Genomic DNA, 19,162 nt, shown 5'->3' on the forward strand with positions numbered 1-19,162 from the left:
ATCTATTTGTGAGTTCTGGTAATAGAAAATGAGTTGTCTTCTCCCAGTGTTCCAACTAAACTAGAAGTTCCAATCAAGAACCAGAGATCATAAACATAGTCTTGCCATAAAGATAGGTCACAATGGAGCACCACTCAAATTTTTTGAGACTCAGAAGCTCCAAAATGTATTGATAACATATACCTTTCATTCAAAGTGTAGAAAAAGTTACTTCTTGAGATAAATCTGCTTCAAGTTCAAGTATATATGATTATCCCAGAAACCTTGCAAATACTGAAACAATGTTAATCTTCAAGGGTGGGTTGTTAAGAGATAGAGGTACTTTAATTTGAGATACTAAAATTAAATTGCCTCAGCTAAAAATCACTGTTGTTTACAATCCATATGATATTAAAAAACTTAATTTCTCTGCTCCTCTATTTGTAATATGGAACTAATAATAGTACTCATGCAATCAAATTGTCTTAAAGATTTATGAGACATAAATTGTGAGTAATATATCTAATCACATAAAAGTGCTCAAAAGAATAAATAGTATGTATTAAATTTGTTATTATAAATTATCACCATATCATTATTTTAAGCTTGACTTTACCTGCGATGTAGCTGAAACCCTGCTTTTAACATGGTTTTGAATTAAATGAAAAAATCCTCAGCTCTCTATAACTAGAGCTAGTACAATAAATTTGTTAAAGTGTTCTAGAGGAAGCATTTTGAACAGAGGAAAGACCTGGCTTACAGTGCAGATCTGGGATTAAGTGTCATAATCAAGGAATCGTTTATTGTTTATATAGAGAGACCATCTAAAATGTGCCCAGTAAGAAAACTGTATGGATGTAGATCAAAAATTAAGCCATCCATGACAGCATACTGAAGGAACATATATTCCCTTCCTGGAGAAAGATAAGAAAGAAGTCAATCACAACACAATGAAATAATTGCCCTAACAGATGTAAACAAAAGGACAGTAGAGAACAAAGTGCCTAATACTGTCAGGGAAAGTAAGAATGCTTTACAGGAAAGGTAGCATTGTCTATATAAATAAATTCTTGAGAGCCAGTTTGTCAGGCAGACAAAAGCCATCAGCATGTACAGAGACAAGAGGAAGAAAAGGAAAGGAGTCTCTAGAGATTTGAAGGTAGTTTGGTGTTAATTTATGGTATACGGCAGACACAGTCCAAGGGCTGGACCGTGAAAGTGGAGGAGAGGCTAGAACAAGGTACGAGGATTTATTATTAAAGATTTTACATAAAAAACAGAGTGTTCTGAATTCTGCCTTAGAATTGTAATCAAGGGGCTGATATTACCATAGTTCAGAAGTTATTTCTGAGAGCACAGTAAAGGGAATATGGGAAAAAGCAGAGAACATAGCTTGAAGTCCTGTAAATAGGACTTCACTAACTGTGGTCCCAAGACCAGCAGTGTCAGCATAACCTAGAAGCTTGTTAGAAATGCAAATTCTCATTCTCCTTGTTTTCCATCCTGAAATCCTGAACCTGAAACTCAAGAGTGTGACATAATCATTGGCATTTGAACAAGTTCTCTGGACAATTTATATGCTCACTACTATCCTGTAGAAAACCTGCTCCCCTGTGGTTATGTGCTGTTCCCTTCCAGCAGAAGGTGAATAGGTAAAAGCAGCTTGGGCAGTAGTCGTGAGCTTAACATAGGCCATATACAAGTGACAAGATACGGAATATTGGTGAGAATAGGGTGCTGAGAGAGAATGCAGATGGATCAAGCCTCAAAAAGAGATAAGGAGTGTGGGATGATGCAATGGGACAGTCTGGAGGGCAGGGAAGGTGTTTCAGAGACCATAGATGCAAAATATTACAATTAGCACATGGGACACTTGGCAGGAGAAAGCATTTAAAGTGGGGTTGTACAGAAATGAGTGAAAAGCAGCTTTCCTTACATCTTGGATTTGGTCTAATTTTACCTATAGTACTCATGAGCTCCAATGATTTTAGAATTGATTTGCATAAAAGTGCTTTTTTTTTTTTTTGAGCCACAGGCACTGTCCATAAGTGCTTTTTTTTTTTTTTAAACAAAGAAGCATCAAAGCCAAAAAGGTGATACAAACATTACATTCCTTAAAGCCTTGATATGAAATAAACATAATTTATATTCTCTTCCATAAGTCATTGATAAAAATATCTGAAACTCATCTTCCATCAATTTACACAAACCCAGTAATTTATGACTGTCACACATTTCAGACTGAAACTCTTTGCTTCTGCCTCTCAGGTCCTTCCAATTCTTACTTTAACAGTGTTCTTTTTCCAAGTAATTTGAACTAATTTCATACGTGAAACTTCATGAGACTCCTCATCACATTCTTTGCTTCGGTTCAGATGCACAGCATCTAATATCTCTCAGCCACTGCTCGTATAATTCTCTCTCAGTGAACTTCACTGCCATGATGGTGCTCTCCTCCAGCTCCACTTCAATTCCTTAGGAAATTCTGGACTCCTTAACTGTCAGGTGGGGAGCAGGCAAGAGGAGCAAGACAGTTATCAGGTTGAGCACCTGTGGGACACGGGAGATTCAGAGCAACTATAATGAAGGAATTTGCAGAGGCGAGGAAAGGATACCCCACTGTTCCCACAAGGTGAGGTACCAAGGCTGGCAGTGTGTTGATGTAGTCAGCCCCAGGGATCATGAAGGAAAGGCAGTCCTTTGTTTCCAGTGATAAACGTCCCTTAAGCCACATGAAGTGGTATTTTTGTCTTCTCCATGATAATTTAACTGCCCACTGCAAATGTTATCACAAATTTGACACTCTGAAAAATCCGTTGCAATCTAGAAAGGAACTCACCTTCCCTGATTTCCAGCTCCTTCTTCCTTTATCCCTGGTATTCTTTCTAATACGCCCATCATCATTGTTATGTATGTATCACCTGTGGGCTACTTCTAATGACTTTACTCCAGCTGGGTCTGGAAATAGTTCCACCACACTTGAAAGATAAAATGAGAAAGGTTATTAAAGTGCAAGATGTTTAGCTCTTTCCAAGTGATTTAAAAGACAGCAATGAAGTCCATAAGTTAATAAAGGCTAACAGATTTCTATAAGGGCAAACTAATAAATATGTTAGTTTGTACTCAAGTGTTTATTACCACTCAGTTCTGCAACTGTAACACAAAAGCAGCCCCAGATGATACGTACACAAATGGACATGGCTGTGTTCTAATAAAACTTTATTGACAAAACTCATGGTATGGTTGGTCAGATTTGGTGCCTGGGTGTATACTGTGCCTACTGCCTGAGATAGAAAAAGGTTTTCTCTGTATACTTGACTTGATTAATTCTGATATTGTTACAAGATATATTGTCTAATATTGATATCCCTGGCCCAATCAAATGTTGGAATAAGCAGACGTCTTTGAGCCTAATGTAATGATTGTGAAAACATAAATTCAAAAGTCAGATTATCTAGAATTATAGTTAGCTTATGTATTCTTATGTATTTAACATATGTTCTTGACCAATAAATACTTTCTCTAGCCTCTGTTTTCATATTCATAAAATGAGAAAATAATCACATATCTGTATTTATTTAGGGTTTTTTTTTTTTTTTGAGATAAGTCTCAGTTTGTTACTCTTGGTAGAGTGCAATGGTGTCATAGCTCATAGTAACCTCAAACTCTTGGGCTCAAGCAATCCTCTTGCCTCATCCTCCTGAGTAACTAGGACTATAGGTGCCTGCCAGAATGCCTGGCTATTTTTAGAGTTGGGGGTCTGGCTCTTGCTCAGGCTGCTCTTTAACCTGTGAGCTCAGGGCAATCCACCTGCCTCAGCCTCCTGAAGTGCTAGGATTACAGGCATGAGCCACTGTGCCGGGCCTATTGTGGGGTTCTTATGAACATAATCTATATGAAACATAACAGGGACTGGCACAATGTGAACTCTCAAGGAGAAGAGTGCTGACAAAGAAACTGGCACTCAAGATCAAGTGACTTGCTCAAGTTCCAACAATTTTTGACAAACCACATTTCATAACTACACATTGCTTCCCCATCATGAAATGGTGTCACCAACATTAGGCAACTGTGCCTTGAAGTTTCAGAGATCAGAGAAATGCATTTGTTCTTCTTATGTGACATGTAACAATGAAACTGAATTTATTTCAGAGATATTGGAGTGTTGATTGATGAACATACCAATTTAATCACTTAGAGCAATGTGCTAAGATATTATGCTGTCTTTCTAGGTAGTGATCAATGGTAGGCAGAATATTCCCTGGCTTGTTTAACATCTGCTTTCATGCTGGTTAAGAATACATCCTTGTGTTTCAATCCTTTTATGAAAAAAGTTAATGAAACATGAGTGGGGACAAGCAGAATTGCTACTTCACTCTGCAATACCAACTGCATGCATTACTCTGCTTTCTGCATCACAATTAGTCAGAATTCATCATTTAACCTCACCTTCCAGGAAGGTTTTTGGAAACTGGGTAATATTTTTCTGTATGTGCATGTACCATAAAAAGTAACAGGCAGTTGTTGGATGGAGTTGCCAGTTTGTTTCTATATGAAGGAAGCCTAGAGGATCCCCTGGCCCAGGATGGAGCAGGAGTATCCTGATGGTCTGTGGAGTTCACCTCTTCTGAAGTAAAGGAAATATTTATCTTTCTGGTTGTCTGGACCAGTCCCATTGGGAGAAGAGAATTAGTGTGCCAGGAGACCCTGTGGGTAGCCGGTTCCCACTTTGGACTGAGAGGAGGGAGCCCTAGGCTGGAGCAGCATGAGACCAACAAGAAGGGCTGGGCATCCAAGGAGGCAAACATTTCATGCTGTGAGCAGGCCAGGGCCACAGCACCAGCAGCATCTTGGCTGGGCAGGGCCCAGTCCCCTATTCAGAGCATCTAGAAATGCCACCTGGTCTCCACATAGCAGCTGTGGCAGAGCAGAGTGGACTGGCCTAAGGCTGGGGAGTGACTCCCCCAGGACCCCTGCCACAGAAACGTCACCCTCCCTAGACTCCTGGGGTGGAGGAGCTGCTGGGTCCAGAGAAAATCTAAGTGTGAGGAATACAAGGGAACTGATACAATATTGGAATTAGTAAGAGAAGATTAATTGATAAAAGGAAGAGAAGCAAGTTTATTCCAATAAGAACATATCAAAACTTTTTGGAACAATGTTTTATAAAGTCATCAACTATTAACATTATCGGAGTTTTGCTCTTAAAGATAACTAAAAAGCAGAAACGAACTCAGGAAGGCAGTTCCCGTATCTTCTGGTTTATATTTTTCCCATTAAACTATGTTATCAGATCAGTCATGTACATCCATGTAATTATTTATTAGGTATAAAGATAATTTCAAACATTTTTTATTCTTCATTGAATCACAGTCACAATAAGCTAAGTACGTGAAGCATTTGAGATCATTTTATATGTGCAGAATGTTTACTATCTTAAACATTACTCCACAATCTTACTCCACAGATGGTTTAGTTTTTTCACTTCACAAATGAATCATGTTCTCTCAGAGCCTCACACTCTGTAGCTGAGCTGTGATACCGTCACTCCAGGAAAGGAAAGTAAGGTCTCCTAGAACAAAGAGCTCACTGCTCACTTGACTGCTTTTAGGGATATAGCTTTTTATAAGTCATCATTATAGATTAAGATAAGAAACACTCAATTTTAAATCTAATTAATACCACACAATTTAGCATCATTAGATCCTGGAGTTTACATTTGCCGGAAAAGACAAGCTCCGGAAGAAAATATGGAATGTGAGAAGAATCTGCCCCTGGGAAATAAAAGATTTGAGGGAACTAGAGAGAGGATGGCACATATTAGTGGAGTGTCCTCTCTTCCCCCTGGGGTGGTGGGAAAGAAAAGAAAAAGATTCATTCGGCTGTGGGGTGTCTGAGACCTTTGCCTACTGAGGGAGTGAAGCTTTAAGAAAAATGCTTCAAATGACTACTTCTAAGGGAGGTGAAGGGACAGGCCGTGCCATAGGGCTCTCGGTACTAATGTCTGCATAAATGAGACTGCCTTGCTCCTGGCTTTTCCTCCCCTGCCAATGGGACACTGGGCACCAGAAATTCCTATATCTTAGTGAATATGCTGGGCCAGCTTCTGGTTCCAGAGGCCAGGGAGACTTAGCAAGCATGAAAGATTGCCTAGACTAAATACTATAGCAGTGGGTTCCTATGAGTCACCTCACATCAAAATGTAACCTCAGCTATCACCTTTGAGAGGGGGACCCAAATTAGTCACTACATAACAGAGAAGAAAACACTGAATTCCTGTAAGAATTCATCCTCCTTACAACTAGAAAATAGGTAAAAGTTTCCAGAAATGAACTAAAATACAACAGAATGAAGAGATTAATAATTTTTCTAAATGCACTGAGTTATCCATAAGAACCTATTTATGCTATTTATGTGGGAGATTGAACTTCCAAAGGCCTAAATATGTAAATTTAAAGGACATTATTTAAATTGGAAGGGAATTAGCAGATTTTGATTGGGGAAATACAACTTTTTCATCTACTTGGTGGAATAAAGATCCACAAGGAAGGTAAGATGAACTGCAGGAAAAAAAAGAAAAAGTGAAGAAATGTGTTAGGTTTAAGTTCAAAAGAAGTAGATGATAGGGGTATGGCCATTTGAAAGGCTCTGGACATTCCATAAGTCATAACTGTTTCTACAAACTAAAATGGTTTAATTTAGGGAAAGAAAAAAGATAAAAAAAAAAAAGCACAATATCACTTCCATGTTATAGATTTGCTACTGTATATTGTAATAAAAAAGATTTTCAGTCCCAATTAGTATATTAGGGAACTGAATATTAAATAAGTTAAACTGTGTTATCAAGACCACCTTTCAGGGACTATGGGAAGCCTGAGACCACTGCAGAAACTTTGAGAGTATAGAATGGTCTTAGGAATCATTGTATAGTCTACAATTTGGGGGGGGGGGAGGAAATAAAGTATCCACACTATGCAAATAGATTATAAATTATATATCTAAATAAATTGGATTTTATGTGGTTCAGTCTATCTGACACTGCAAATTAATTCATTTACCAGACCATGATACTGAGTCAATTTTTGGAAAAATCCTTGATGTTAAAGTATAATTGGTAATGTACAAGAAAATGATAGAAATGGATGATAGAACTCATCAATTAGCCTTCAAATATGGCTCTATAACCTCTACTTTAGCATGATTTCACTGATCTCAGAAGTTTAATTATAATTTCCTCATTAGTGTTCTGGCAATACTTAGAGTCAACTTCAGGCTCACAAACCTGTCTGCAAACTTCCTGGAAGAAATTGAAAGTAGAAAATGTGATAACATGGTAATGACTGCATCTTATTTTTTTCCTCATAAACAATATTTGGAGAGGAGAATAAACCTATTCTGGAACAGTAAAAGATAATCACATGTAAAAGGAGGCATTACACTTTTATTTGCAAATTATTTTAAGAATCAAGGCCAAAGTAAGACGATGGCTTGAGGTCAGAAATTTGACACTAGCCTGAGTAAGAGCACAGACTGTATCTCTACCAAAAATAGAAAAAAATTAGTTGAGTGTAGTGGACAGTGCCTTTAGTTCCAGCTGCTCAGGAGACTGAGTCAGGAGGGTCGTTTGAGCCCAGGTTGTTTGAGGTTGCAGTGAACTGTGATGATACGACTGTACTCTAGTTCAGGAGACAGCATCTCTGTCTCAGGAATAAAAAAAAAAAGAATCAAAACATTTATTCTTTATTAAATATCTTTATTAAGTTCATTTCTATCTTCGCATTTAGATTTAATTTTTCAGTTCTAGGGAATACCAATTTGTCTTAATAATTTTTGTTCTCTTTCATGGGGGAATTTCTATATTCTGTATTATCTGTATTGTCTAATTAGTTTATTATAATTTTTGTTTCTTGACCTCTACAGTAATATTGGCATATTCTATACAGACTTCATAAAGCAAGTTCAAATACCCAGGAAATATGCCCTGTTGATTTATTTTTTATCTCTTTCATGGAATATTGTTAACTACTCATTCTTTTTATCATACTGACTACTTTGAATCCATTTTTACCAGGCTGTTATACTATCAGCTGGTGTGTATCACATATAATATGTTAATCACAAGTAAAGGCAAAATCTTCTTTATAAAACATGTAAATCAATACCACAGAAAGAAACCAATAATCTCATAAAGAGTGGTCACCTATATTAAGAAGATTATGGCTAATTCCATGATTGTATCATTCCATAGAAGCAAAGAAATTCAGTCAATTCCATAAACACAAATAAAAAACCTCAATGTATCTTTTAATTTTATATTTATAAAGAAATCAAATTAACAATAATTATAAAATGCTGAATTCTATTGATGTCTTAACTTTCCAGGATTTAAAAAGTGAATTCCCATAAATTAAGGTGTTTTTTTAATTTCAGCTTAAAAAGTTAATATCCATATATTAGAAGCATATACACATATTAATATAAAACATTCATTATGTTCTACAGTTTGTACCAAGAAAATGAATAGTTAAATAATAATAAACAAAAGACTTAGTTGTATGTTAATCAAACAGAATATAGGAAGAATTCTATTCTGCATGGGCAGAATAATTCACTTACCCTCCAGAATTTTAAGGCATAAATTAAAAAAATTCTATTGTTTTCAAATTGAAATTTAAGTCAGAAAATTCAAGTAAAAAATGCAACAGTGGGGCGACACCTGTGGCTCAGTGAGTAGGGCACCGGCCCCATATGCTGAGGATGGCGGGTTCAAACCCGGCCCCACCCAAACTGCAACAAAAAAATAGCTGGGTGTTGTGGCGGGCACCTATGGTCCCACCTACTCGGGAGGCTGAGGCAAGAGAATTGTCTAAGCCCAGGAGTTGAAGGTTGCTGTGAGCTTTGACGCCATAGCACTCTACCCAGGTTGACAAAGTGAGACTCTGTCTCTAAAAAAAAGAAGCAATGGTAAGCCAGATAGAAGACATCCAGATTGAAAAGAAACCTATATTTGTAAATGACATGATATATACATAGAAATAAACATACAAACACTATTATTATATCAAATAAATTCAATAAGATCATAAGATGTATGATAAATAAAAAGTAACTAACAATGCACTAACAATGAGCATCCAAAATGAAATTGAGAAAATAATCCTATGTACAATAGCATACAAAATACTTAAGTATAAATTACCAAAGTACAAAATGTATATACTTAAAATTACATGGTACTGTTGAAAGAAATTGAAGACCTGAATAAATGGGGGAAAATCCTATATCAATGTATTGAAAGTCTTGATTTCTAAGCTTGTACAGTACCTAAATTTATCTATATATTTAGTGCAATCCAATCAAAATCCTATCTTCCCTTCTGCAAAAATTTATAAGCTGATCCTGAAATTCACATAGATATCCAAGGAACCAAAATATCCCTAATATCTTAAAAAGAACAAACTTCTTCAAACAAAGACACAAACTTCTCAACTTCAAAACTTCTGTCAAATCTACAGGGTAATCACAACCATGTGGTACTGGCTTAGAGATAGACATATAGACCAAAGGAATTGAAAGTCCAGAAATAAACCCATATCTTTTAGATCCATTTATTTTCAGCAATATTTCCAATACAAACAAATGGGAAAGGAATAGTTTTTTCTATAGATGATAATGGAACAACTGCATATCCAGATGCACAAGAAGGAAATTAGAACCTTACCTGACTAATGACTAATTCTCCTGTGATCATTCAGTTAAAGCTTTTATGTGGGCATATGTTTTCAATTCTTGGGCATGTATAATATATGTATCTGGGAGTAGATTTGCTGGGACATATGGTGAGTTTAGTCTTTTGAGAGGCTATCAGACTGTAATCCAAAGTGGCTGCATCATTTTATACTCTCACTAGCATGATGATTGCTATCTAGATAAAAAAAGAAAAAGGGCCACATATTACCTGGTTTCATTTGTATGAAATATCTACAACAAGAAAATCTATATAGATAGAAAGCAGATTGTGAGGTTGTGAGGAGTTAGGGGAAGGAGAAAATGGGGAATGACTGCTAAGTGATATGGAGTTCTTTTAGGGGTGATAAAATGTTCTATGACTAGAGTGGTGATGGTTGTACAGCTTTGCAAATGTACTATAATTCATTAGATTATAATCTTTAAAAGGATGAATATTGTACTACATGAATTATATATCATTTAAGGATGATGAAAGGGGAAATACTGGCTGGGTTCCCAGGGAAACCACAACTGTAGGAGAGAGCTATGACCTAAGGTAGATCTAATCCATCAATCCACAGTGTGGCAGGGAAGGAACCTGGGCAATGAAGAGAAAGTTCTTTCCTCCACCATCTGATCTCTTGCTGATGTTTCTAATTGGTTAAATTAACTTCAACTAGAATTCAGAAGTAAAGTGAGTCTGAAACATGCACTCATCTTTCCAGCCATGCAGGAGAAACAGAAGCATAGCAATTGAGACTATCCACACCAACTCTCAAAGTCTTGATTTTCTTTCCCTTGTCAAGATGGCCAACTGAAATCACTTGGAAGTCAGAATTGGCACAACTATTACTATATTCAGAACTATAACATCTATGTACATCTTTCTCCCCATCAGAATGAAATGATGATTGGAAATTCTTGCAGGCTGTGATCAAAGAAATTATACAGAGAAATGTTATATCAGTTGAATTTTAAGTTGTGTAGACTGGGAAAAAATTGCAAAGAAGAAAATGCTTTGGATGGAAATAATGGTACACTAAGGGAACAAAAAAGAAATTATACCATGTATATGGAGATTTTTTTTTTTAATTTCAAAGTATTACTGGGGTACAAATGCTTTTGGTTATATGGATTGCTTTTGTAATGCTTGAGTCAGGGTTATAAATGTGCCTATTCCCCAGGTAGTGTTCACTGTACCTGTTGCCCTTAGGAAGGCTTTGTCCTTCCTCGCCTCCCTCCACCCTTTGATTTTCATTGAGTTTAACTTCCATCTATGAACCTGTACTCATCAATTAGTTCCAATTTAGTAGTACATGTGCTGTTTGGTTTTCATTCTTTAGATATTTTGCTTCAGATAATGGCTTTCAGTTTAGTTAGATCAGATATAGGGAGGTTTTTAGATTAAATATGTGGAAGTTAGATCAGATATGGGGAGGTTTTAAAAAATGCCTAAACCTAACTCACAAGTAAATCCATTAGAACCTTTGTAATAGTTCCTAATAGGTGGGTCCTAGGAATCTCTGTTTCTTAAAATGTTTTCCAGGTGGTTCTACTGTGCAGTGATATATAGGAATTATTTCTATAAATAGTCTCCTAGAAGACAGAGACCACTTTTTACTGGTATGTTTATCTTTCAGAACAAGTCCAGAGCAGTTTTCCAATAGAATATGTACTAAAGCTCTCACCATAATTTTATACATATATACACAAGTAGGTTAAAGTACCTTGTTCATTATTGAGGCGATGGCCAAATAGTATCAAGGATATTGACTGTATTTTACTCCTATTCAATCTACTAAACAGGTGGCCAATTTCAAAATTCTCAGGAATCTTATAAAATGATCCATAATTTTCATAAACTATATTGACTTGACTCACTTTTTCAGCTCAGAGTCTGAGCATTTTATACCCTATTAATAACCATCAGCTTCCATATTTCAGTTCCAGGCCTTTTATGGGAACCTGTCATTAATAGCACAAAAACTAATTGCAAGTTGCATGCTACATTAATTTTTCCCATAAACAAACATCTGAGAAGTAAAACATATGCTAATAAAGAATTGATATTTTTATCCACATACCTGCCAAAACAGATGGAAGGCACCTCAGACACAGAATTTTGATAAGCTAAGGATTGTAAGCCAAAACTCTTTTCTAAGGTTTTGACAAGTTCCATTTGATCCAGTGTCACATTTATACTTGTAGGTGCCATTTTCCTACCCTAGCTTGCTTTTATTTTTGAACTCATATTTTCTGATGAAGTATGAATACTTAAGGTAAGAGAAGGCTTGTGTTATGACCATAATCCAAATCAAGAACACAGCTTTGAATCTTTCCTTTCTAAGCTAATATTTGCTTGAACACATCAACTTGTCCTCCCTCCTGGTTTCACATGGGAGAATAGCGAGATTGGCTTAGACAGATGGCTCTATCACTCTTCAATTAATTAAATATACTTTCTTTAATCTTTTCAGGTAATCTTCAGAGATAAAGTCTCATATACAATCTGACTCAAATAAAGGGGTTCCTGACAAGTGAGTGTCCTTCACATATTTTCAAGATCATGTTAGAACAAAGTGATACATCTATTTTCGGATGAGAGAAAAAAAGAACAAAACTATTGTTAGGCATGTTATTATTTCCATTTTTATCATTGGAAACCCAAAGAAGGTAATGTGAGACTAAGTGTATACTTGTTTTCAACTGACAAATTTTGTCTTTCAGATATTATCTGAGAGCTTTGACCGAATTCCCCCTATACACAGGATTGAACAATTTAGGGAAAATGGTTGAACTGGCTGACTGGCTGTTGGTTGACTGTCACATAGTTACGGAGGTAAAATATAAAGGATAAATTTGGCAATTTCCACATTTTGCTCTACATATAGGTGAAAATGAAATCCTATGAATCTCTAAACCGTGATTATTGACAGCTGGTTTATTTTAGTTGACTGTGGTAGAATGCACACATACCCATACACTGCTCACCAAACATGCACATGCTGTTTTTCAATGTCCAGCCCTCCTGCAAGTGGGTCCGTGTGAGAAAGTGACAAGTATCACTTCCTGGCCAGAGCATAGCAGATGAGTGTGACTTCTCCAGGCACTCCTCTTTTGTCCTGTCATCTTGGAAAGCCTACAGTAAGGTGGCAGAATCATAAAATGGAGCACAACATACAAATCCTTATGTTAAAGCTTCTCGAGATTTCAGGGTGAATTTATTCATATTAGTATAACCTAGTCTGTCCTGATCTATAAAAACATACATCATATTTGGAATCAAAAGACCTTAGTTTTATTCTCAACTTGTTTATTAGCTTTATGATCTTGATTGCTTCAGGTAACAAAGTTAGTGCTCACCAAATATCCACATCCTTTCCTGTGTTTCTATCAATTGTCCTTAGTTTGAAATAATTTGACTAAATCTGGGTAATAGACTGAAAACAGTAATGATATGCATGACTTACTGTATGAGACAATAAAAATAGCATTCCTCCTCATCTCTCTCTTTTTCCCCATTATAAGGATGCAGAAGCCAAGTGTCCCAAGAGATATAGCCTGTAAGACAGAGGACCGTGGCCTGAACACATTGGACTCTGAATGATCCAGTAAGAATAGTTTATTACTTATAACTACTGTGATTTTACACGTTTAGTCAACCTCAGCACATTTGACCTATCCAAATGATCAAATGGCATTTAAAAAAATATCATCCCTTGCTTGATTCCTTAGTAACTACCTTATTTTCTGGAGCACCAGTCCTCAAAGTGTAGTCTATAGATTTCTGCTGAGCCACAAACTTTGATTTACCAGTTAGCAAATTAACAAGTACAGATATTGAAAGTAAAATTGTAGAAACTTTTTAAAGCAATTCAGTATTTCCATGACATCCTAGTATTTCAAATGTGTATTGTTATTTTATTCTGTTGTATTGTTCCATGACAAATTTGAGGGAAAAATAGAAAACTTCCCTTCATGATATACTATAAGATGCTTGAAAATATTGAATTAAGGAGTTAAAATGTCTGTGTTCTTCATACAGAGTTATGTGTTTTGACATGACTTTAAAATGAGATTTATCATATTGGATAAATATGACATATACTCATTTTAAACAATGTAAATAGCATACTGGACATTACAGAAAAAAGCAAGCCATGAACATTTTATCATTAACATTTTGGTGAATTCTAGATAGCCATTTACATATGATATATAACTATAGACTTTTAGTGGTTAAAATACACAAGTTATTCAATATGCCTTTTCAATCAAACATGTATCATGGAAAAGTTTTTATGCCACTAATTTCACGTGTACTCATCATTATTCATGAACACCTGGTATTTCATTGAATACACATAGTTTAATCCTCCTCCTCATTAATTCAGAGTTTAGTTATTTCTAATTATTTTTCATCAGAATAAATTTCTACAAATATATTTGCAAATATATGTTTTCACATGCATATGAAGATCCTTAGGGCCATCTGTAAAAGATGGGATCCCTGGAAAATGGAGTTGCCTATTTTACAGATAACATCAGTTTACAGCTCATTGAACAAAGTCTGCGAGTGACCATTTTCTCAAATTGAGACATTTTTTTTAATTGTTCCTGTATTTTTTCATAGTAGAAACCTACCTTATTTTTTCATAGTAGAAACCTACCTTATTTATGTACCTATAGACATAATACACTTCTTAGTGCACACATATGTGTGATATCTTATAGTTGGCAATTACTATAATTTACTTTTATATTATTGGGGAATAAGCCAAGGACAAACCCAGCTGGTCAGTAAGAACTGCAGAACCATTCTCGTGGATGGTTGTAAGTATATGAATGAGAGTATCTATTTTGTATATCTCCCTTGGCTGGCAGATGTAATGGAATGAGACTAAATTTTCCTTGGTGAGCTCATTCTTTTATGATCCATCTGTTCAAGTAGGAGAGAATGAGGCAGGTGGGATTCTTCTTGCTGCAACAGTGTCTAGATAGAAGCAAATGGAAACAATGATTTTAATCATCTTTGCAGAGCTATAATTCATATTTTATAATTAATATTAAGACTCTACACTCACACTGAAAGATATGACTAGTAAAGGATGAATTTTTAAAACAAAATGCTTTTATTTTAAATTTAGTGTGTGAATCCTTTTTAATGAAACTTTACACCAGTAAGCTTTCACATGGGTTAGTTCATTCCAAGACTAAGTTGTAAGTTAGAATGATCAAGTATTACTGCTTCCCTCTTTAAATGCAAAAAAGAGATTACCTGACTTTCCCTAGGTTGCACAGCATGTGAGGGGGCATACCTTGTTCTTTCCTTCTAATTTCAGAAAGATCTCTACTGTCTCTCTCATTCTATTAATTCCATTACTTCAGTAGTGTATGCCATAAAAATAATAAAAAGATAGCATTGACGGGAAAGAACAGGGACAGGGACTTCAAGTCATAGGAAAAAAGCATTTAATGTTTGAATTATATGTGAGTTTTATAGCTTATAGATGTATATAAATAAAAGTGAGGTGGTCTGCCTTTGGCAAAAATAAAAATACTCAGATGTGAACATGACATTGAGCTCAGAGTAAACCAGGTAGGACCAAATCTGCAGTATTGGCAGTAGCTGGAAGATTGTTTTCCAAAGTATCAGAGAGAGGAAAAGACCCACTGTGTAGCTGTGTAAATGATGATTATAGGAGGAATATTTCTGAAGAAAGAAAGGCGGTCCTCAGCAGTTATAATTGAACAGACTCAGAGCTTTTATCTAGAGAATGAATCCCACTGCCTAGTAGGGAAATGTTAATCAGAGATGAATTTGGTTTATTTTAGTGGGTGTAAATAATGTGCAGCATGGAAACAATAAGATAAATGTCATCTAGCTCCAAAATGAATTATTTTGAATATGGATTCCCCAAGAAAGAGAAAACAGAGCACTCTCTCTTTTAATAAGCGCATTCCCATATGTGTGTTTAATTCATACCTTTGACATTGGGCTTGGGTTGAGACTAAAGGCCTTCATAGACTGGAGACATTATCACAAAAGTCAAAAATTAGCTTGTGACCAAGACTTTTGTATTTAAGATAAACAGCATTAAATTTATTCTAATATACTTTATTAATAGTAAAAGATTAAGAAATATCATTCAACCACTTAAGGAATTTCCAGTTATCACTGTCTTGGAGGAGTAATGGAAAATAAATACTAAATAATAAATACTAAACCATATAGCTTTGACTTGAGGAACAGAAATTCTAAACCAATGAAAGTAATTCTTAAACATTTTCAATGTCAGACTAAGCTGCCTTTATTATAAATTTTAATTATGTACCTCCCAGTTGATAGGGCCTACAATTAGGTAAAATTTATACTCTTTAAGCGTTAATGGTCACACATCTTTGTCTAACTCATTAACACATCTTTCACATGTTGATGATGCTATGTTCATCCTTTTCATCTCCTTCATAACTGTATAAACTTTGATATTTTCCCCTTCCTAGACCAGGTGGTAATGACTTTATTGTCTTCTCTAAGTGAAAATCTATCCTCTCTGTCATTATAATAACCTCCAGTGCTTTCTATTTTCTTATATTCTTATTATAGCAGTGGTCCCGAACTTTTTGGCAACAGGGACCAGGTTCATAGAAGACAATTTTTTCCCAGAGGGGGTAATAGAGCCGAATGGGATAGGAGGTAGAGCTCAAGCAGTGGGCAGTGATGTGAGCGATGGGGACTGGCTATAAGTATAGTTGAAGCTTCTGCTTGCTGCTCATCTCCTATTTTGCAACGTGGTTCCTAGCAGGCCATGGACCACAAACTTTTTAGCATCAGGGACCAGTTTTGTGGGAGACAAATTTTCCGCACATGGGGCAGGGGAACCACTATGAGTCCTGGTACTCATAGTAGGCCAGGCACCACAGATTCAGGACTGTAGTTACTACAGCCTTTAAAGAGAGCCCGTGCATGAAAGACACAGGACACCTGTCCTTAGTAACTTTCTTGCCTGGAAGAACAATAATAAATAGAAACTATAAATCGAACCTATACCATATCCTTTGGCTGAAAAATGACTAGGCTTGGACTGAATTCTGAGACTCAAAGAAGGATTTTGGCTGGAATTCTGATGAATTCATACTAAACGTTCAACCCAGAGAATTCCTCAAATCAACCCTGACCTTCTGTTTCCCAGGAATAGTTTTCTTGACAAAAAAAAAAAAAAGTGCTGCTGCTTTGAATTCTTCATCCGGATGGCAAAGCAAATGAGGAGAATGTTTCTGATAATCTCAGATTCTTCCAAAATGGTTGTTTGGAGTACTAAGAAATAAATGTGTGAGGCTGGACATGTGGTAGAAGAGAAGGAACAGGCAGTTTTTTAACATTGATTCTCACTTGTCTAAGACAAATCTGTTTGCCATGTGACTTTTAAAACCATTCAATGATTTATGAAGCAAATATTTCTCTCACTGCAGAAAGATTGCTCATCTTACTGTGACCCTGAATGTGTAATCTCCCCGAATTGCATTTCTTCTCTTGGATTTAGGGGTTGCGAACACACACAGGCATGCCATATTAATTTTAAATTCAATTCTTAAAAGCCTTACATGGGTAAAGCCCTATTTTCACCTCTTGGTTTAAATAATCTCCTACTTCTTAGTATGTAACCAAAGTTAATGTATTAAAAGAAAACAAAATTATCAAATTATTAAACTCCCTAGAGTATACTAGTTCAGCATGCATGTCAAAGCTTACTTGTAAAATATGCCCTACCTTGCCAGGTATGATATCTAAATTGCCAACTATTTTACAAACTACACCTCTGACACATTATTCAAACTCCAGTGTGACTCTATCTTTACCCCAATCCCTTTCTTCATTTGTTTATATGACTAAGTCAATGAATTTTAATATCTCTCCAGTGAATTTGAAGTATTTCTCATTCAAATATACAGGTGTTCAATATACAGGAATAGGCAAGAATTCTGTCTTTCAAAAGCAATTACATACATGATTGTTGCTCGAATTGAGCACTTACACTCAAAGAACCCAACAGAATACTAGAGGGATAGTAGAAGATTGGGTATATTTAGTTAAATAACAGAAATCATTGATTAGAAAGGAAGAAGGTACTCATTAGTAATATGTGCTTATGGAGTTTGGTGCTGGTGATGTGTGTACAAACATATACGTTAGATTAGGTTATTACATAGCAATTATTTACCAGCTCTCAGTTGACCACACTGGAAGATATGCTTTCCTTTGCCATTGGTACTGACTTTGGCCAGTAACCTACTTTACCCAATGAAATGTAGAGCAAGTAGCAGCTTAAAATAACTATGCAGCTGTGCTTACTTTTTCAAGCTACTACATTTTGCCACCAGAACGTGTTTCAAATAAAATCTGGTCTAATGAAGATGAAAGTTATACAGGGGTCCTCAAACTGCTGCCCGAGGGCCACAAGTGGTGGTGTGATTGTATTTGTTCCCATTTTTTTTTTCTTTTTTTATTGTTGGGGATTCATTGAGGGTACAATAAGCCAGTTACACGGATTGCAATTGTTAGGTAAAGTCCCTCTTGCAATCATGTCTTGCCCCCATAAAGTGTGACACACACTAAGGCCCCACCCCCCTCCCTCCATCCCTCTTTCTGCTTCCCCCCCCATAACCTTAATTGTCATTAATTGTCCTCATATCAAGATTGAGTACATAGGATTCATGCTTCTCCATTCTTGTGATGCTTTACTGAGAATAATGTCTTCCACTTCCATCCAGGTTAATACGAAGGATGTAAAGTCTCCGTTTTTTTAATGGCTGAATAGTATTCCATGGTATACATATACCACAGCTTGTTAATCCATTCAGTGTGCATAGGAATTTGTTCATAGTTTTTTTTTTTTTTTTTTATTAAACTGTAGTCCAGCCCTCCAACGGTCTGAGGGACAGTGAATTGGCCACCTGTTTAAAAAGTTTGAGAACCCCTGAAATAGAACTTGATCCAACATGCAGCTTAGAACCTAGAACAGTTGAGCTCTGTTTAAATCAGCCATATGCCAGATCTCACAGAGGAACATGAGTGGAATGGTTATTATCACATATCACTGAATTTTGTGGAGTTTTTATTATATAGCAATTTTGTGAAAATAGCAAATCTGGTATGACATTTATATGTTTATTTTCAATATCCCTCTTCCCAGAGATTTGCTTTAATGATATGAAGTAGTATTTGTGAACATGAATTATTGAGTCAAATAACCTGTGTTCAAATTTTTGCTCAGCTACTTACTTCTTATGGGGCTTTGTGGCAGCTGACATAAGACTTAGTGTTCTAACTTGCAAAATTCTGATAGTGACATATACTACATGGAGTTTTTCTGAATATTAAGTTTTAATATATGTATCAAGTGTGAATAAAATATCTAAAATGTAATTAGGACTCAATACATAGTAATAATTA

This window comes from Nycticebus coucang, chromosome 4 (assembly GCF_027406575.1).
Source record: "Nycticebus coucang isolate mNycCou1 chromosome 4, mNycCou1.pri, whole genome shotgun sequence".
NCBI classification, from domain to species: Eukaryota; Metazoa; Chordata; class Mammalia; order Primates; family Lorisidae; genus Nycticebus; species Nycticebus coucang.